General features: G+C 38.1%; 1 protein-coding gene across 3 annotated transcripts in view; it reads right to left on the bottom strand.

Annotated features, from left to right (window-relative positions):
* Window positions 1-23025, bottom strand: part of ece2b (endothelin converting enzyme 2b) — a 72554-nt gene that overhangs the window by 43743 nt on the left and 5786 nt on the right. Inside the window, exon 1 of one of the 3 annotated variants that reach the window (XM_084419246.1) lies at window positions 13338-13356. The exons of 1 other annotated variant lie outside the window; for it this stretch is intronic. The gene's annotated coding sequence lies outside the window, so the exon portion shown is untranslated. Of the gene's footprint in view, window positions 1-13220; window positions 13357-23025 lie in introns of those variants that run through there. One more of the 3 variants, XM_084419245.1, reaches the window with a different exon arrangement.

A 23025-nucleotide genomic window follows, 5' to 3' on the forward strand; every position in this document is an offset into this window, starting at 1 on the left:
AGTGCCTTTCACCCTGTTACGACTTGATGAACCACTGATACGATTTTGGAAACATTATTTTAAGGTAAAAAAAGTTCTTTAGTGTTGCTTTAACAGAATTCATGTTTTGACAATGACATGCTAAAATCTTGCCAAATATGCATCTTCATCTGTTCCATGTCACACTCGTCTAATCATCCGGACGATAAGGCAGCTTGCTGCACTTTTCTTCTTCTGTAAACCGTCCTCATTCCAGAAACAGCCGGTGTGACTCAATAAGCCTGCTCCTGTTTAGTAAATATTTCTTAAATATTTGTATTGAATATTTCTTTGAAGACACTCATATCTAGCCATATTTTACTAAAAGTTTACAAATGTCATGTCTTGCATAAGGTAGTATTTTTCATACACCTTGAATAAATTAATTACGTGTACTTACAGTGAACTTACCCATGAACGTACTGGTAATGTGGGTTTAGGCTGGGTTTAAGTTTAGGTTCAGGGTTAGTACATCGTTATAACCCAGTTATTGTTATTTCTATAAATACATAGTATGTACATGGGGAACAGGACTGTAAAATAATGTGTTACCATAATAAATTATTCATAAAAAATGTCATAAAAAAATCAGAGACCAGAGACATACTGACCTGGATGATATCATATCCTGTTTTTTCCACCCAAATATGTATGACATTTTTAATCGCATCTGACATAAAAGTTTCAAAAAGTATATGTGTGTATATATATACAAACTTTTATGTTAGCTGATATTAATCACAATTAATCGCGATTAATCGATTTGACAGCACTAGTTTTAAGTAATTTTGTTATGTGCTTTTATTATTTTTTTAACGTTTATATTTAGCTTTATTTTATCGGTTTAGTTTTTAGTTAGTACTTAAATTTAAACCTTTCATTTATTATCTATATACTTTCTTCTATTGAACAAAAACGTTTTAGTTTTAGTCAACACTGCGTCGCACAAGTGGTGTATTAAAGTCGTTGTTGTACAGTTTATGTATTTTTTTATAAATTAACAAATTCAGACAAAACAACAGAGGTGAAAAAAAGGAAAAAAAAAGAAAGAAAAAAGGTGCCTTGTCACGTGTATATATGTGTGAAAGATACGGTGATGGCTCAAAGGTCAAAGCTCTGTTTAAAGGCCATCATACACTCTCTGCCTGAGATCTCACTGCCCATCCCGTCGCCATGGCAACAAGGCGCCCATCAAGTGACCTATCACTAATTAAATCAATATGTTCTATATCCTTTCACAGGCTGTTTGACTGTATAGAGAACTCTCTAATCAGAAGCCTTTAGCAAGAACAGCTGTGAGGTTGTGTGAGGTCACCAGGACTCAAAGAGCAAGAGGCCATTTGTGCACCACGACATGTAAACACAATGACACACAAACAATAAACAGCAATATGGAGATAATAATAGAGAGCACTTACAGTATATGCACATGGAGGTAATGAAACAAGCTATAATTGTTATTTACGAAGGCCTTTTTAAAGCCTTGACGCAATGGAGGAAAAGTGAAGGTCTCTCTACATCAGCCATGCTACTTTTAAAGGTGAACATGATATATTATCTAAACATATTCCAGTGTTATGAAACAGAGGCTGGTGTTTATGTTCAAGGTCCTTGAATATTTCAATCCGACATCAAAGCTGGTTCGAATTTCACATGTAAAATAAATCTGCATGTTCTCAGATATCACTAAAACAGATGTCTTTTAGAGAATGAAACAATGAAACAATATAAAAATTCTGACTGATACGATAATTTACAAATGAAAAAATAAAAACTTATATAATATAAACAATCCAAGTAAATTTAGGCATCACAAGATTATAATGTATGTTATGAAAAAGGGATATTCATTTAAATATTTGCTAAAGACTACATTTCACAGTGTAATATAAAAAAAAAAAAAAAAAATTTAAAATAAAACATTATTAAAAAATATATAATATTAAAACAACCAATTACAGACTTACCTTTACAGAAAATCCTGATGTTAATGTTTATCATGTTATCAAAATGGGCAATTCTTATTTTTTATGGAATAATGCAGTAATTATTATAAATTAATTATCCGTGCACATCAATATTTTTGTTAAAATTGTTGTTCCCTCATAATCTTTAATCAAAATAACTTCCCCTCCCTCTTCTATGATGCGTTTACTGGCGTGAGGGCGGGGCAACCTGTCACTCACATGAGATCCACCAATAGTAAACCACTGTCAGGGTTCTGCCCTCTGTGTTATCTTTGTTTCATGTCTCTATGTTTGTGTTGTGTGTCTGCACATGGCTTTGTCTTTGTTTGTGTTTGCCATGTGCAGCTCTGTTCCGCCTCCTTGTTTCCCGTTACCACGCTCCCTTTTTTAGTCCTTGTCTAGTCCTCGTTTGCTTGAATGTTTTCACCTGATCCTAATGTGCTGTTCCCTTTATATTGTGTCTCTTTCCTACAGGTCTTTGCTGGTTTGTTTTGTGTGTATGTGTTTCTCACAAATATTCTTTTTGTTTGTAAGTTCCAGTTACTTAATTCTAGAATTAATTTTATTTACTTTATTTTCCCCCTTTTGCTAGCTTCAGTTGTCACTGTAAAAAATGATCGTAATTTTAACGGTAAAAGACTGTAAAAATGCTACAGTGAAAAATTGTTAATTGGTTAACAGAAAGTTTCCGTACTATATATGGTAAATAACTGTGATAGATCTAACGGTACATTTAATGTAATTTTGCTGTAAAATACCATTAAATTTACAGTTTTTGAAAGTGAAAAAGAACAACTCATTGTATAATTTACAGTGAAAAACCGTACATTGGCATTCCCACAATTCCCTGTGTGACACTTCACATTTGATGTATTTTTGTTGAAATAACTGTTTCTTCATAGTTTTTTTTTTTTTCATTTTTTTCTAATCAGTTATGTACATTAGGGTTTTATGTTACATTTAATGTTGTTAAATTAATGTTTATTGCATTTTTTAAATTTCATGTGTTACCATGATGGTGTTTAATGTTTGTGTGAATGACACTATGCAGCTTTTATAAATTAGTATTAACGTTCTTGTGGAAGAGCTGCTTGTGATGAGCTTTGATTGATCATGTGACTCTCATCACTGCTGTGATTGGTGGTTATCAGTGTATTACAATGGTACAAAACAGATATTAATAGTTCAATAGGATGGTAAATTCACATTATATCAGATAATAAAATATGGTTTATTACTGTAAATTTTAAGTTAAGTCTGTAAAACCAATAACGTTGCTACCGTATTTTTGACGGTAAAGTTCTGGCAACCACAGCTGCCGGTTTTTTACTGTAAAAATCACGGTTTAATTTTTACAGTGTATTTTGTGTTTGCTAAGTCATAGTTGTCTGTTTTGGTTTCTGTTATCTCTTGTTGTCTTGTCTCTTTGAGTATTGTCCTGGTAAGCCACTCTAGTGCCGAGTTACATCTCACCTGACCAGCCTGTTCTCCTGCCCTATTGTCTGGACTGTGTTCCTGCCTGTGTTTTGTCTTTAATAAATATCACTCCCTGCTCATTCTGTGCCTGGGTCCTCCCTTCTCTGAATCCTGACAACCACAACCATCCAATCAATTCCCCATGGACAAAAACAAGTCTCAACCTTTATTGTTCTTGTTCAAGATGCCGTTTGACTCAGATATACATAACAATAGGGAAGAAAATATAATATAGTTTTGAAAATATAGCAATCGAGTTGAGATTTAACCACTCAATATAACCTTTCGCACGGACGATCACACCGGTGTGATTAGAACGGTCAGTGCATGATGTGATCAACTGCTAAATTAAAATGTGCTTTTGCGCGTTGGCTGGCGCTGAGCCAGAGACAGGCGCTCTCAGAGCTGTCATATATCACAACTTTTCAGTGTTTTCAACCACATAATGTTTATTTTAGGTTTCAGACATATAAAGTACTAAAAAAACAATACATTTAGAGTTTGTAAAATACACACTGATGTCAAAGGAAGAGGCAGTAATAATCCTTTCCATTATAATTAGTTTTATTCATATCAGATACACATTGTGTAAGTAACTTTAAAGTTTACTCTATTCTTCTCCCAGTACACCAGCCACTTACTTTTATGTATTTCGGGAGAAGTGGATGAATTCACGCGTTGTAAATCCAACAGATCCGATTCTCTGAACTGTGTCTGCGGCACAAACTAAGATGGCGGCGCCCATCGCGCATACAGCTCAACTAACACGATCGTTATAAAGGTGTTTAAACAACAAAACACTTCCACTTGCATATATTTGACAACCGGAATATCAGATATTTCATGCCATATCTAACAAATTTGTGAATATTTTGAATAAAAAAGGAAAAATGACATAAAAGCAGATCATCATTCATTCAGCTCTGTTGTTGCTGCGCAGTGTCACGTGACAAGCAATGACGCGTCACCGTGGAAACCATAAAGTGACACATTCTAAATAACAGTCGCCTTGAAAAACTCACGCTGGGGGGTCAGACAGAATATTTTAAACTTATGTGTGAAAGGGTTAATATTAACATACTCATTAGTTATTTTAAATATTAAATTTCAGTGAGCATTAGATGACGGCACATCTGTCTAAGGGAATATGACCATGCACAATTAAATATTCAGTACACTATACCTGACCATTACAGCAACAGGGAGTGTAATGACATTCTAAATACATAGACATTAACATGGGGTTGGTCCCTCCTTTTGCTGAAGCATTACAATTCCCCCTCACTGGAAGTAAAGGGCCTAGTCCAACCCCTGAAAAACAGCCCCACACCATAATCCCTCCTCCACCAAACTTTACAGTTAGTGCAGGCAGGCAGGTAACGTTCTCGCCCATCAGACTGCCAAACAGAGAAGCATGATTGGTCACTCCACAGAACACACCACTGCTCTGGAATCCAGTGGTGGCGTGCTTTACACACTCCATCCGACGCTTGGCATTGCACTTAGTTACGTGAGGCTTGCATGCAGCTGCTCGGCCATGGAAACCCAATCCATGAAGCTCCCGCCACGCAGTTTTTGTGCCGAAGATTTCAGCGTTGGCGACTTCAGCACTCGGTGACCCCGCTCTGTGACTTTACGTAGTCTTTCGCTTGTGAATGAGTTGCTTCAGTTCCAAAAACACTTTGCTTTCCAATAATAAAACTTAATGTTGAGTGTGGAATATCTAGCAGGGATGAAATTTTATGAACTGACTTATTGGAAAGGTGGCAATCTATCACAGTACCACGTCTGAATTCACTGAGCTCTTCAGAACGACCCACAAATGTTGGTGAACGCAGACCGCATGGCTAGGTGCTTGATTTGATACACCTGTGGCGACTGAATTCAATAAAATTAAGAAGCGTGTCCCAATTCTATCGTCCATATATTTTATGCAAGCCAAGGCCAGTGCATGTTAACCAATCAGAAAATGTTCTGATTGTACGAGATGCAGGAGATGAACTAATCATAACAGACCTCATGTACTTAAAGAAACAATAGCAAAAAAAAAGGTTTATGTAATTCTAAGAGAAAACAATTGCCCGTATGTGTAAGCTGACGGCCAAAAAGAAACCTACGGCGAGATGGAGACTCACTCATGAGAGTGAGATGGAGAAAAAGAGTAGCCTTACGAGGGGAAGGGAGAGGTTTTCCCAAGTTCCAGGAGTGGTGCGGACCTTTCTCTGTGCGGAATGTGATTGTTTGAAGTGGTTTCCTGAGGAGTGTTTTTGAAAGGAAACAGCTCAGTGGGGGGAAGGCTGGCATAGCCCAACCTCTGCCCCTGAGAGCTAGAAATACCCTCACACTCCTGCCCCAAGAAACCCACCCAAGCCAAGCCAAAGCCACCTTGAAGGGAGGGAGCGCCAAACTCTCTGAACGGTTATTAAGAGACTAACAGGGCCACACACACGTTTTAATCAGCCCTAAGAGACCATCCGAAGGAAAGATGAAGTAACAAAGCTTGCTTTGAACAGCCAGCATGGGCATTACTCGATCCAAGTGAGAAGAATACAGAAGAAGGGTGAACAGAAAGGGTGGGAAACAGCGCAAGTCCGAGAGCCAGGCCTTCATCGGTCTGCAGTCGTCCAAATGAAGGTGCTCAGACATTCTGTCGCCAGCAGACGTGGGTGAGGTCCAAGAACAAATAATCACATTCACATACATAATTACACACACAATCTACATTGTCTGACTTGCTAAATATGAGTGCACTCGCAGATGTATGATGACTACAAATATTGTTCATGCAAAAATAGGGCTGCATGATTTGGGAGGGAATCTAATTGTGATTTTTCTTATTAAAAAATGTATACAAATTGTTTTTACAGCTACACAATTTGGCAAAGATTTTGTGATTATATATCAACATGGCTATAAAATAATAATAATAATAATGTATTACTATTATTATTACTAAATAAAAATATAAAAATACTAAAATAAAAACAAAACAAGAAATAGCACTATTAAAATGTTTCGCTGTAAACAATTAAAACTGTAATTATTTATTTATTTATTTTTATTTATTTCACATTACAGCTATAAATATAACTTTTCTTATTATTATGACTGGAAAACACCTAACACACACACATGCACACACACACACATATATATATATATATATATATATATGAAACAATGTTTGGTAAGGTTTAAGCTTAAAACATGAAAAATAAAAAAAACTATTTGCTAATGGTCTCAGTTCTACTACACTACTGACTTTTTTTAGAGGAAGTGAGTGGCACTTTCCAGTTTAATCAGGGCTTTGAGGTGTGACGCACACTCACACACACACAGACACAATCTGTAAAATCTTAACAGCAAATGTCAGGGCCTAAGTGACCTTGCCTGATCATTTGAGGAAGTGGAATTCCTCGCAGGGTGTGGATTACACAAACAAAACACACTTACGCACGGAAAAACATTGCCTCGCCGAAAGTGGATATTGAGCAGCTGGGAAAGCTCTGATAAATTGGATGACACCAGATCTGTAATTAGGCCAGTGCTCTACAGAGAAGGGAACTCACAGCAGGGCTGCTCGATTAAGGCAAAAATCATAATCACCATTATATTTGGTCAATATTGTAATCATTTAACATTTTTTATTGATCGGCGACATGATCAAAGTCTTCCTGATTTCATGATTTGAGTAATTTTAAATATCGGTGAATTTTTCACAATTATCGATACTAGAAAAAAAAAAATACTAGGTTAACTAATGTAAGAAAAAGTAAACAGTCAGCAATACAATAAGAACAAAGAACCTAATTACAAACAAAACGGACAACTGAACAAAATACAAATTAAATCATAATTTGGGAGGGAATCTAATTGTGATTTTTCTTATTAAAAAACGTATAAAAATTCCCTCCCAAATTCTGTGTCATAGCACAGAATCTGCATTGCTCAAGGTCACTAATGATATAATATTATCGTTGGACTCAGGATCACATGTTGTTCTAGTTTTATTAGATCTAAGCGCTGCCTTCGATACGATTGACCATGAGATTCTTCTCAACCGTCTGGAGTGTTGGATTGGTGTCCAGGGTTCAGCCCTTCAGTGGTCTGCCTCATATTTAAAAGACAGGACAGTTGCTATGAATCTGGGAGACTTCTCTTCCACATTGGCTCCTTTAGTTTGTGGTGTTCCTCAGGGGGCCATTTTGGGACCGTTGCTGTTCTCTCTGTATGCTTCCTCTAAGCTCTATTTTTCGAAAGTATGGTATTGCATACTACCGTTATGCCGATGATCTCCAGTTTTATCTTCCTGTGAGCTTAGATAAAACCTGCTCGCTGGACAGAGTACAGGAATGTTACAGTGACATTAAACTTTGGCTTTCTAGCAACTTTCTCCAATTAAATGAGAGTAAAACTGAGGTTTTGATTGTAGGTTCTCCCATCTCACCTACCTTTCCTGATCATTTAGGTTCCTTGTCCATAAAGATTGAAGATCATGTAAAGAGTTTAGGATTCACTAAATTTTAAGAAACAGATTGGTGCCGTTGTTAAAGGTAGCTTTTTTAACCTGAGATCAATTGCTAAAGTAAAGCATTTTCTGGCATCACTCTTTTATCTCATCAAAGACTGATTATTGTAATTCTCTATATATTGGTCTCCCCCATACTACGCTAGTCCGCTTACAGTTAATGCAAAATGCAGCAGCAAGGCTTTTAACGGGGGTGAGAAAGAGAGACCATATTACCCCTGTACTGCAATCCTTACATTGGGGCTTACTGTTAAATTCAGGATTGATTTTAAAGTTCTCTTGTTTGTCTACTATCAGGCCTTGCCCCCCAGTACATCAGTGATCTTATTATTCCCTACTCTCCTTCTAGAGTTCTCAGGTCCTCTGACCAACGGCTTTTAAAGGTCCCTCGTTGTCATTTAAAATCAAAAGGAGATCGTGCTTTTTCTGTGGTACGTCCCAAACTCTGGAATAGTCTCCCATTCCATATAGAGGTCAGCTCCATCAAATGCCACTTTTAAGTCTTATTTAAAAACGTATTTATTTTTCTTTAGCTTTTGAATAAGTTATGTTTGCTTTGTTATATGATTTTAATGTTTTCATTTTTGTACAGCACTTTGGGGCAACATCTGTTGTTTGAAAATGTGCTATATAAATAAAGTTGTTTGCTTGCTTGCTAAATAAACAGTGTTTTAAGTTTTAGAGTGGCATTCCGATTTAATAATCAAATGTAAAATAACACTGCTTATGTGGCAAGTAGCCATGTAATAAGGTGGGATAATGTACATCTGTTGTTTGATCATCATTAATGACAGACTGCAGCAGATTTATTAGGCTGCTGTCACTTTAAAATCTAATGTTACACACAAAGCCCATTTGCTTTTCCGCATTCGACTCCGATTCGGAGAGTACACAGAGAAAGCCGCCCGGGGAACAGTGTCTCTTTTGCAGCTTAATGGGCTTTTTTTAACACTGTTTAATATCAAACACATCCCGCAGTTTAGCAACAGTAGACTGCATTTTACAACACTCACTTATTTGGCTGATTTGAATGTTAAGCTAAGGCGTTTAGGGAGGATCGAAAGCGCACTGCTGTGAAGGAAAGGAAGGTGCGCTGGACTGAATAATATTCAGTGTATAAGTGGATGTTGCCTTATTGGGACATTACTTGTCCCTGTCACTGAAGCCATAAGATAACCAGCATTAAATACACATTTGGCGCTTTTTTCCCACTTTTCTAATATCTTCTTAACTATTACTTAAAATTAACGCCTCTCCTAGCTGATGCGCAAGGGGAAAAGAGAGAAGAATGAGTTCGGAAAATGGTGGATTCAAACTCAGGTCAGTCACGCTTTACGACCCACGCCACTGATCCTGTTATCAGATGAGTTTCTTTTGTAACTTTGTCTCAATCAGATAATGGTGAACAGGGTTGATAAAAATAGCCTCTGCCAACAAGGTTTTGCACTTAGTGTAAATAAATACTCCCTTCATTCTGCTCATTAAAAGTATTATGTTTCAAAGATGAACGAAAATCTTATGGGTTTGGAATAATGTGAGGGTGAGTAATTAATGACAGAATTGACATTTTTGGGTGAACTATGCCATTAAGTATCCCTATGCCTGATTTCTGTGCCACTAATGATACCAAGTACAATCAAACACACACACACAAAGATTTTTCCATCCCAAAATATGGATAATGCCTGTCTGTGCAAAACTCTCCACCACTTGTGTGTTGTAGGTGGTTGTTAATGTGTTTCTAAGTGGTTTCTGGTGTGTTTCTACGTGGTTGTTTTTACATTGTTCTAAACGAATCAGCTAAAAAGTGAAATCTAATCAATCTTTTTTCAATTTATTTTCAGCTATGCTCTGTCAAAAGTCATAAATCAACTGGTGTGGGGTGACCAGAGAAGAAAGTGGGAATATTCTCGCCGATATGTTTGCTTCTGCTTCATCTTTTTATATAACTTTAAGATGTGATGATTCACTTATTATTATCTCCAGGGACGTGCACAGGGGGGTTTGCTCAGGTTGCCCGGGCAACTGCCCATATGCCCTTCTCGACTCACGTTGCCCTTCCGAGGGGGAAAATAAATAAATAAATAAATCGTACAGTGGATGCAGAATTTCACGTAGGCCTAGATAAAAAAAAAAAATTCGCAAAGCCTCATTCACTTCCATTCGGGCACCGAAAGTGAAAGTCAGTAGGGGAAGGGCAAACTCTGTTTACGTGGCTGCAGCGCTGCACGCGACCGGTGTAGCAGTCGATTCTGTTCCCTACCGGAATTCTTGTTCCTTTTACGCAATCATACTACAGTACAAATCACGCGTAGTTGCCCAGTTACCATACGTACCATCAGAACTGAATACGAGCAGAGCCCGTCTACGGAGAGCCTGCCCACTCCCTATTAAGTCCTATTGTACCGAAATTTGGTTGTAGTACCACCAGAGTTCCACTGGGGGCGATCGCCATGAGTGCAAAATGAATGGGAGTCTATGGGGCTAGACGGCTAAATTTGTCTCTTTCACCCGATTGCCGTTGAGAAATCTCAAGTTCTCAAATCACCAAGTTCAACATGGGTTATAGGTCGAAAGTTGAATGAATGAGTACTTGAATGAGGTTGAGTTGTTGTTGCCCATAACACGCTAGCATTCTGCTAATGAACGCTGATTGGTCAGTGAAGGACTGATTACGACCAGAGATACCGCTTGATGGCATCGTGGCATCCGAAGCGGGACCAGAAACAAACAAAACAAAAACTCTTCTAGCACGTGTATTTACCTGTGTCAGCTGTGTTGTCGATGCCTCGAGAGAAAAGAAAGTGCAGAGCGCGAAAGCACCAGAGTGACTGAAGGATTGCCGTAAAGCAGTATCTCTGGTCGTATGATGTGTATGACGTCATTGACACTTTAAAAGACTTTTTAAAGCAAATAAGTGACTCTAAAAAATCTAACACCCAGCAATGTGTAATTTCTTTGCATCTCCTTTCGAATACAACATTCAAATTACTAGACAAAAAATGATACCCTGAGAAAAGTGGATTTTGATTGGTATAGCGCCATAGACCTCCATTCATTCTGTACTCGTCCTGTGAGCGCCCTCATATGGAATCAGAGTGGAACTGCAACCAGTTCAGAAGCCGGAAGTTTACTGAGAGTGAAACTTCTCGCCTTATTAGACATTCTCTGATAAGAGCAAGAAGCACAACTGAATGTACGGAAAGCCAAAAGGTTAAAAAAGGATTGTATTTTTTCGCTAAATTTAAGTGTTTTTTTTTTTTTTTTTTTTTAGTAGCGAGTTTTTCCCCATCTGTCAATTCGATCCAGATTATTTCTTTTCAAATTAAAAAATAAAAATAAATAATAATAATAATAATAATAAAAAACAATAAACAATAATATGAGGAACTCTTTTTCTCATGTGTAGTTTGGTGACATTTAACATAATTGTTAATACATTTTGTATACTGTTTACAAAGTTGTATATCATAAACCTGTCATCTCTGACGTTTTGCAATCTTTATAAATAATAATAAGACCATAATATGAGGCATTGAGTTTGGACATAAACACGGTCAGATAAGGCAATTTGTATGGGCAAAATTCAACTGAATATATTCAGACATAATACAAAAACTATGAACAAGTGCAACATTAATTAGTAATAGATAAGGTGATTGAGTGCTGTATTACAGTGTTTTACTTCTTTGTGTATATATATTTGAATAAAGACCCTGTTATTCTCAGTCCTTCATATAGCGGGGGGGGGTGCCCTTTTTTCAGGTCAGAGCAACTGCCCCTCAAAATTCCTGTGCACGTCCCTGATTATCTCATGTAAAACAATTACGTACGGCTCTATGTATGAAATGACTTGTTTGAATTCTTAAGAAATACTAGAAACAAAACCTGTCAACTCCTTGGCCGATCAACAGATTGTCCCGCCCCAAACTCACACCACTGGACCGCTAAAAAAAAGCGGAGTTTTAAAAACCAGAGAGTCACAGATTTTCAGGAAGTCAACCTACCAATGGCTTATAGTCGCTACACATTACACCTTCCATATTGTAACGTAATTCTAATAAATGCTACGAATCTAATAGAGCGAATACGAGTGGGTGAGAGGGCAAAACAAGGGTAAGAGAGCAAATGAGAGAGAGAGAGAGAGAGAGAGAGAGAGAGAGACTGCTGGCCCGAGCACTCAGTGGTGACACGAAACGGAAGTCAGGGTTCAGCAATCTCCTTTTCCTCTTTTCTTCAATTCATGACCTCTCTCCACACTCCGACAGCGAGACCCGCTCAATAACTCACACATGTACACAAACAACCACAACACACACACACACACCTGTTAATGCAGACTGAGCAAACCCCTAATTATCTCTTAGACATATCCTCAGACACGTTATTGTATCCAAACAGTGACTGTTTTTGCTCGGCAAGACAGATCAACATCTTTTGTGGTTCTTGAAACGAAGTTCCTGTGAAACATTCCTAAACATTACCATCGACTACAGCTACAATCAGAGGGAAATGTTTGGATGAAATGATTGTTGTTCAAGCCACTAGCCCAAGCCTTCCCATAGGAAAGAAAAACAAACGAAAAATATGTATATCTTTGCCACGAATTAAAAATGAATTCCCACGTCAGCACGGTTTACTCAGTTGTTCCCTCATTTTAAGTTAATCGTGCATATGATATGATAATTCAGTCTCTTGTTTTACTAAATCATGGCCATGTTGTAATAATTTGTTCCCTTGTTTTTGTTTAATCAAAACAAGGGAATAAATTAGTACAACGTGACCATGATTTACTAAAATGAGAAAACAAATGAAATTTGTTTTCTCATTTTAGTAAATCATGGCCACGATATATATATATATGGTTACACCACTTGACATTTTAGCAACTGAAAACTGTGACAGATATACAATTTCTAATAACTTGACAGCTCTTTCATTTAGATTTTCTTTTAAACTACGTTTTTCTTCTGGCTCATTGAGACAGATGCTATTTAGACCAAGCGTATATTGATGTACATGCTGTGCACCAAATGTAAATAGCAAAAAAAAAATAGCATCTTGTTTGAATATAGTGCAAATGGCGATAAACGCAATTCACACAAAGTTCAAATAAGCTATTTGTTCTAAGTGTAAATTGTCTGAGCAAAAGTGGGCAGAAACACTGCCATAAACATAATGAAACAGCCCGTAGTAAACACATATAGCTTTAGTTGTGCATATATTCTCACCAGCTCTGTTAAGTCAGCAACGGCTGCGCCCCGGACAGCAGGAAAACAAAACAATAAATCAATCCCTCATTCAACACGCCGCATCATACAGAACCGAGAACAAGCACTGTAACGTACCTCACACGCCACAAACACATGAAAGACACTGCCTTCCCCCTCTCATTTCCTTTTCTCGTCTCTCTCTCTCTCTCTGGTGGTGGCCTCCGTCACAGAGAGATCATAAACAGCGAGCAGAACGCTTTCAGACAGGGGCGGGAGGGAAGAACGAACGCACAGACAAACAACACATGCAGGGGAGTTCGAAAATCACAGTCAGGAGGGTCTGTGAGGGTAAGGAGGGGGTTTGAGACGTAAAAAAGGGGATGAGAGAGAATCAACAGGGGAGTTCTCTGAAGGGATGAAGATAGTGGGGAAAGTAAAGTGCTATGAAAAATGCCTGGGGCGGCTGCTTGTTTCATTCCACATTATGACAAAATAGAGGAAAGTTCCTTATAAATGAATGTAACACACAGTGAAAGAGAGAGAGATGTCAGAATAGGAGCTTTGGCCTATATGTTGCATATGCTGACACATTGAGCCCTGGTGCTCCTATGGGAAACATATGTTTGAATCTTGCTCGCAACATTAACATTAACATCTTCTGCCAGGCAACAATTTGAAGGTGATGTTAAAAAATGAAAGATGGGAGGTAAAATTTCTTTTTTGTGTTACCCCGAGAAACTTTGCATTCACTCTCAGAACTTTTGTGATGGAAATAATATGAGACGGGAGGAACAACTATATTTTAGTAATGTTGTCGAGGACCACAATAGTTTTGCCACAGAACGCAAATGTTTTACTAGCGAATGCAAAGTTTCTCGGGAAACACAACAGTTCTGCCTAAGAACAAACGTTTTGCGAGAAAACAACATTCTCTGACGTATACCAAATTTAGCCCGCTCCACATTTTAATGCAACGCCTACATCTCAAAATTCAATCAGCAACCGATGAATAAAACTGAAGATATTTTGAAGAACATGGGTAACTAAACAGTTGATGGACCCCATTGACCTCCATAGTTTGAAAAAAATATATACTATGGAAGTCAATGGGGTCCATCAACTGTTTGGTTACTGACATTCTTCACAATAACTTCTTTTGTGTTCAGCAGAAGAAAGAAATCCATACAGGTTTGAATCAACTTGAGGGTGAGTAAATGATGACAGAATTTTCATTTTTGGGTGAACTATCCCTTTAATATAATGATGTTTGCGCACTAAAATGCCCCAAAATAGGGAGAGTTTAGCCAAAAAACGAAAATGTTGCAATCATTTATTCACAATTTGAGCCATGGTGCTTATGTAGGCAACTCAAATTCAAATCATGCTTGCAAAAATGTTCATCCCCCAAGTCAAAAAGTCTGATTGTTTAGAAAAGAAACAAGCCACATGGTTTGAGGTATCATTCATGTATGTATAATTTCAAACCTGTATGATTTTCTTTTTAAAGTTGAACACAAAATGATATATGTGACCCTGGACCACAAAACCAGAGATTTATACCATATTAAAGCTGAATAAATAAGCTTTCCATTGATGTATGGTTTGTCAAGATTGGACAACATTTGGCCGAGATACAACTATTTGAACATCTGTAATCTGAGGATGCAAAAAAATCGAAACATTGAGAAAATCTCCTTTAAAGTTGTCCATTTATGTGTGCGATTGTGCTGCATTCACTCACAAAAATAAATGTTTTATATATTTACTGTAGGAAATGTACTAAATATCTTCATGGAACATGATCTTTACTTAATATCCTAATGATTTTTGGCATAAAAGAAAAGTCAATCATTTTGACCTCTTTTGGGTCAATTTTGACCCACACAATGTATTGTTGGCTATTGCCACAAATAATCCCGTACGACTTATGACTGATTTTGTGATCCAGAGTCACATATTTTGCAGAATGTTCATTTTGCCCTTTTCTATACAATCCAAATGGTTGGAGACTATTAGCTATCAAACTCCTAAAAGGTAAAAAATAACATCATAAAAGCATCGAAAATTAATGACTCATGCACTTTAAATCTAAATTTATACTATATTTCTGAATCACTGGTTTCACCATCTCCATTAGTGTTTCACAGAAGAAATAAAGTCATACGACTTGGAAATGACACAAGGGTGAGTAACTTATGACAGAATTTTAATTTGGGGTGAACTCTTCTTTTAAAAGAGTGAGAAAAAGGAAATAACAGCTAAAATAACATGGACTCCACCATCTCGCAGTTTATACAGTAACATACATTTACATCAAGCTATTTAGAGTATCCGCAGAGTTCGAGGCATTCCCCGTAAAAACAAACCGCAACCCTTCCTTTCCTATGTACACATTCGCTCCACAGTAACTCCCATTCAAAATCAGCCCACCACCCCCTATTCCCACAGTCCTCTGACCGCTCATTCATAGGGACTTCATTCAGGATGACCGCTCAGAGTGTGCTAACACTTCTGCACCGTTAGAGGGGGCTTCCATTGTGGCCGGTTAAAGGGTACAAGGACAGAGAGTCGTACTGTTGTGGTACAAAAGGCCATTCTGTTCTGTGCCGGCAGCCCAACATGCCCTGAAGTAGTTAGACACTTGAGCGCACTTCACACGAGCCCCCCTTCCACTGTAAACCAATGTATGTAGACCTGCTGATAGCAGCTTTTTTAATGAAATATTGTTTTTGACAATCAAGTCAAAGTGAAATGCCATCTGCAACTCATTTAACAGGACTAACAGGGGATGTCAAATGTCGAAGAATGCAGGGCTGGATTTAATTTTATCCGCAAGGAATTTATTAGATCACAATAGTGGGTGTTTTATAATAGAACGGAGGCCGGTTGTTTGAAGGGAGGAGTCGATAAGTAACTTTGAGATTGGTGACATCAGTTGTATCACAGGCGGAACAAGTTATTGGGCAGACAAACATTTTTGTAATACCATGCACTGGTGAATCATTCATAAAAATCTTGGAATTTTTATTAAGGAAATAAACATGGTAATTATTAATTTTAAAGAGAAATTGTATCTGTGAGAATACCATACCAGGATGTAGACCATATAACAGCACCCAGACTGCTCTCATCAGAGTTAGATAAGAGTATAAATGACTTGCTCTTATCATCTGATCATGGTTGTATATCTATTTTAGTATTACTGGACCTTAATGTTGCCTTTGATACCACTGACCACACTATTGCTCAAAAATTATGTTGGTATTAGTGGAATGGCATTTACATGGTTTAAATCTTTTTTTATCTGACTGTTATAGTCAGATAATAAATAAAGATGAATCACAAGTTCAGTATGGTGTACCACAAGGCTCAGTACTAGGACCGTTGCTTTTCTCAGATGATGCTTAGCTCTATATTTCTTTCAGGTCTGACAAAATCTACCAATTCTCCAATGGAAACAAAAACAGAGGTCTTAATTATTGTACCAAAAACCTTAATTATTGTAATAACAGAATATAATCTGTATCTATATGGATGTACTGTCAAGGTCTTAGTCTTCAGCTGGGAACCTGTGTGTGTGCTATTCGATAACAATCTGTCATCTGAAAGCCACATTGCTAGTATTTGTAAAACAGCATTCTGCCATCTCAGAAGCATCGCTAAATTATAACATTATCTCTTAAATTTCAAAAAGCTAATTCATACATTTATGACCTCAAGACTGCATTCCTGTGATGCATTACTGCAGGTTTATTCAACAAACTTCAACTAGTCCAAACTGCAGCAGCTAGAGTGAAGTTTCAGTCAGAATGGTTTATATTAAATTAAATCAGAGGTAAATTTGTATTTTATTTTCCGACATGCCACGAGTATATTAAATGTTTTTCCACATTTGAAAGTGGCTCAGATCTGAACTGAAAATATCAGATTCAATATGATCTTTGCTGTTCAGCCATTAAGGCTAATAAAGGCATCTGCTTATAGAGAATGTACATTTTCTTTTCCGTTTGCTATGCCACCCTCAGTTTGAGTGTGTCATCGATTAAACGAAAAGAGCCACACACAGTGTGTGTGTTTTTGTGTGTTTCTGAGAAAGAGAGAGAGTATGTTCCCCAGGGTGCCCGAATGACGTCACCCATCTGGGCATCAAGGTTACCTCACTCTCCGCACGCAGACTGTGAGAGGAAGAAGGGAGGAACGGAGGAAAAACAGAAGGAAGGAAGGAAAAGAAAAGACAGTGGAGAGAGTGCAAAGAGTTTTGATTGGTTTGCAATGATACTGTGCTCTTTTTCTTTGAACCAGATTACTACCAGATTCAGCTGAACTTGAGCATCAAACAATGATTCTTTTTTTTAAAAACACAAACTGTTGACCGACGCACATTTGAAAGGAACATTTAGGACTCATAATACACAAATTATGCAAACACATACAGCTTTCCTCCGAGCTCGAGTGGTAATGCACCACAGGAATCATGGGAGGGAGCCGTCCGAACGTCACGCTCTGCTGTAGAGCTGTTCTTCACAGCATATCGTCATCTATTAACTGCTTACTTCCTGTCTTCCTGTGCAACCCTGACAGACTTCAAACAGCTTCCCTCCTGTTGCCCAAGCTTTCACGCAGGTGTGTTTGCGCACAGAAAGCTTACACTGCAAAACACATTTTCTTAAGAAGCAGTTTTGTACAGTTGTCCAGTACAAATCTAAACACTATAAAAACAACAAGTTAAATCTACTTGAGAGGAAATACTGTGTACGATACTTCCTTTCGGAGAATAATAATACAAATGTGTGAAAGTTGAAAGAATACCACTTTATTCATATAAGCTCAAAGTGCTTCACATATATTTTTACATTTTTGCCAAACATGTTTTTCTTGTTCAAGCATAAAACTGAAGTAAAGGAAAAAGTTGAATTAATTAAAGATATATTTTCTGAAAATAAATATTAATGTCCTATAGATTTTGATTCTCATGTGAATTCATCTTGTTTATGATTATAGGGCTGTCAAACAAATCAAAATGTGAATGAGCAGTTTATGCAACTGCACAACAAGACAAAATGCAGTCTGTAAAAGAATGAGCAAAAAATGTAGAGAACAAATCATAATAATATTGTTTAGATCTAAAACGCAATCTGTAAGCGATCTAGACAAGCTGTAAATGTACTTCGGGAGGATGTGATTAAGAGAAAGAGGAATTGAGTTCTTCACAGTTGACAAAGAGAGATCGCAGCAGGCAAAGCCAAACCTCATCTTCCCTCGCTCTCTCTTTCTCTCACTCTCTCTCTCGCTCTCTCTCTCTCCTTTGTCATTTTCATGCCAGTTTTCAGGTACTGCAGTGCAGAGCTGGCAGAATGTTAAACAAGCCAATAATGGCAGCATGGAGGAATAATAGAGACACAGAGAAATAAAAAAGAAAGTTAAGAGAAGGTATAAAGTGAGCAAAGAGGGTAAAGACAACAGGGGGCAAAGCTGAAGGACAAATGCTGATGATGAAGTAGCCTAGCTGGTTTGAAAAGATGAAAGAACGACATGACAGGCAGGACAGACGGTCCCTAGAAATCAATAGTGAGTCTTAACCTTCATATTCTGTTTTAATAGCTCAAAAAAACATAATTAACATTGAAGTATCTGGTTAATACTTCATGAGGTTTCCTAATCCTATGAGAACTGTTTGTAAACAAAATATCAACTTGATAACACACTTCAAACGGCCTCTAAGATTTTTCTTTTTTTTTACATTACTTATGTCTGGAGGCTCAGAGACGCCAGATAAGCATAAATAAATGCATTGAATTTTCACACCGATTGATGTTTAAGCCGAAGAAACACTTTTGACAGGGTTTTTTTTTTTTCAAATTCATTTTTCGACAGAAGCAGATGGAAGATCACTATATTTGATAATAGTTGTTTTTCTGAAAAGTCTACTTTCTGAAACAACACAAGATTAAAGCTTCCGTAATGTCTCTCAAGTGAATTTTGATTAGGTCAGAGGAACAAATTAAAAGAATCCGAAGGGAACATAAGAGGTTAATTGCACAATTACTATCATTATCTGCATACATCCATCACTAGGGCCTCTGGGAAGCAAAACAACTGGAAAGTCAATCTTAAAAGAACATGAAGGTTAATACGCATATACGTGTTTTCATAAAATTTAATTAAAATTAAATATGCTCCGCTTCTGAAACGACATCACCAGTCCTAGACTATTAAAAAAAAAAAAATCCAACTTTTCAATATTTTTTTTTAGTTAAGGCTTACGAAAGCTCATAATAGCAAATAACAACAGATTTTAAAAGATCTGAATCTGTAAGGTTCAGCCGCAACACCAGTTACATCCCCGCCGTTGTTTTGATTTTTTATAGTAATACAAATAATTTAGTTCAATTAGAGAACAGACACTACGACAAAAACTGAAGGCGTCTGCTCAATTTAGCATGAGCTGAACAAGAGTCAGCAGCAGGAGTCAGATTTCACCTCACTTTGCCCATTTCACCTCACTCTAGACTGACAAGACGATGGCAGAAGATTTGGTTTCAAAGCCAAATGTAAAAGAGCCTATTTAAGCGAGTTTGTCATCGTACTGTTTTGTTGTTGTGTGTTTCCATTAAGAATAATAAGCAATATAATATTGATAAGACCTCAAGCAATTGCCGCCCCCGAAGGCTTTTTGACCCCAAGACTCAACTAATCTCTGCGATTCTCCATCTGGGATCCTTGGAGAGTCTTTGGCCACTCAAACTCTCCTCCTCACCGTACATTAGGATGATATGAACACACGTCCTCTTCCTGGCAGATTCGTAGCATCTTTAGTTGACTTCTTAATTATTGCCCTGATGGTCAAAATGGGGATTTTCAATGCTGTAGCTATTTTTTTACAGCCACTTTCTATTTTCTGAAGCTCAACAATCTTTTGCTGCACATCAGAACTATATTCTTTGGTTTTACACATTGTGATGGATGATTAAGGGAATTTGGCCTTTGTGTTTCCTCATATTTAAACTCCTGTGAAACAAGAAGTCATAGACAATTTCATGTTCCTAGTCATCCTGGTGTGCTAAAAAAATGAAATATTAATGGGAATATACTTCAGAGATATTTTACTGATAAAAAATTCTAGGGGTGCCCATTATTGTGGCCAACGTGTTTTGGAGGAAAACATGAATTTAATAATGTGATTTTCCCCCCACTTTGAATTATTTTACTTCAATGAAAGATTAGAACTTGAACATTTATTGTTGCAACAGGCTCATTGGAAAAATGTTCCTCTATCTACAGTATATATACTGCACTGTATATATATACATACGTTCATACAGTATAGTACATACAGTATATACAGTAGATAGAGGAACATTTTTCCAATGAGCCCGTTGCAACAATAAATGTTCAAGGTCTGATTTATTGGCAATAAATTATATTATTACCATTATATTGGCCATTGGCTATTAAGATATCGACATTTGCCATTTAAAAAAACAGAGGTCGACCTCTAGCCTAGAAGTCCAGTATTGTGACTTTGTATAAGAGAAAACCAAATGTTCCAGAGTCCAAGGAAACACTGTTCAAAAAGACCTTCTCTAAGGAACATCAGATGGTGACTGAGAAGGTGGATTGCTAGACTGCTGACCTTAACTTGGACCCTGAACACACACACACACACCGGTACAGATGGAGTCTTGGCGTAGACAGGAAAGAGTGGCCATCTCCCTGCTCTCACACACCCAATGGCAGGATGTACCAGTGCTCTCGAGCCCTGAGCAGTGCTTCAGGGGTCACGCAGGGGATGACTAGAGAGTGCACTCCACCTCCAGAGAGCTTAACAACCAGCCTTTCCCACAGCAAGCCACACCCTGGAGTCTCCCTGTCTTTCTGATCTGGAGCCAGTGCTGTGTTCTCTCCAAAGATGGTTACGGTTTGGATCGGTTTGACAAGCCGCTCCTAGATTAGACCGAAAGGGCAACTGCTGCTCAAAAAATCATTGTATTACTACTACCATACCACAGTATGCAGTGCTAAGCCTAAAATGGTACCATGTTGAGATAAAGACAACACTATTCCAGATAAGTATGGGTTAATTTTCAGACAGCGCTGATGGAGATAGTGTGCATGAAGCATAAACATGCAAACAGGATGATGCTGGTTATAACATCTTTATCTACACAACTAAATAATCCAATAACTGTCGACACAAGCTCTCTGGCCATACCAAACATCGGTAAAGCTTGGCCGAAAGTTTACAGCAAGCCTCTGGAAATTACTAAACAATAGCATTGCTATTTAAGTGTGCAAAAACCACCAAAAAACTGACGCTGGTACTATTTCTATGATGCACAAAGTGCAGAAACACAGAGGAAGTGGAAGATAAGATAAAGAAGTAAGCTATCAGCGGCCTTGTACACAAGAGTTCAGTGCGAATCAGAGTACACTGCAAATTTGGTGAAAGTTTTGATGCGATGCACTCCGACGTGTCAGAGAGCGGTGGGTAAGTGCTTTTAGAAATGCAATTTGCAATATTCTTGTTTCACGAAACCACACTCGCATATAATCAGATATACATGCAGTATTAAATATGTGTATTTGGCATGCTGTCCGAGGAGAGGGCTCCGAGCTTGGAATTTGGCCTGAATCCAGATCTCTCTTCCCCCAACACCCTCCCCCTGGCTGGGATAGGAATAATCGAGAGTGAGAAGTTGGGGTGGAGGAGGGATGCTGGAAAAACTATCGTGGAACAGAGGTAAGTCGGCTCTATAAGCCTCCTCTCGTGCTGATTATCTGAACATGCTCCTTCTGAACTTTGTTTATAAAACATTATATCGTTAGCCTCATAGCATAATTGCCTAAGTCATATTTCAATGTTTTTGGAAAACAAGAAAAAACTAAAATTTTAGAAGTCACATTGTTATTTTTTATTGATATTATAACAGTGCATTCAACCAGATGTGTGAACAAGTATGCAAAAAGAAAAAGACCCATCATCAATTGCCTAACAAATAAAAGTGACTTAGGCAGAAAATGCCATGACTTAGGCATTTTTCTCTTACATATAAATACAAACATAACATAACAAAAGTTGTTTTACTTTCCTAAATATAACCAAGATGTGTAAATTGCCAACCTTAACCAAGTTGTTTCTTAATGTATAACCTTAACCACTGTTTTCCTTTTCCACCCTTAATCGAAGTTCCACTCAGGTGCTGTCACGTCTCTGTTTGAGTTTAGTTCTGATTTAGTTTTCCCTTGTCTGTTCCATTAGTTAATCTGTCTCACCTGTGCCCTGTTAATCACCCCATTTATTAGCTCGTTAATTTTGCCCCAGCTGTGTCTTATCTGCCTGATCTGTTTCCCCAGTGTATTTTAGCCATGTGTTTTCTTTGAGTCTTTGTTAACTAAAAAACGCCCCAACCTAAAAAACTAAACAGAGTAAGGGAAGTTGTCTTTGGAGGAGAATGTGGAAAAATTCCTCGTCTACTATCCCTCCTCTCATCGGCCCAACTGATCCAGAGCCAGTCGCCTGCGCGGCTGATCCAGAGCCTGACGCCTGCGCGGCTGATCCAGAGCCTGACGCCTGCGCGGCTGATCCAGAGCCTGACGCCTGCGCGGCTGATCCAGAGCCTGACGCCTGCGCGGCTGATCCAGAGCCTGACGCCTGCGCGGCTGATCCAGAGCCAGGCCAGACGCCTGCGCGGCTGATCCAGAGCCTGACGCCTGCGCGGCTGATCCAGAGCCAGTCGCCTGCGCGGCTGATCCAGAGCCAGACGCCTGCGCAGCTGATCCAGAGCCTGACGCCTGCGCGGCTGATCCAGAGCCAGTCGCCTGC

Source organism: Rutilus rutilus (assembly GCF_951802725.1).
Source record: "Rutilus rutilus genome assembly, chromosome: 9".
NCBI lineage: Eukaryota > Metazoa > Chordata > Actinopteri > Cypriniformes > Leuciscidae > Rutilus > Rutilus rutilus.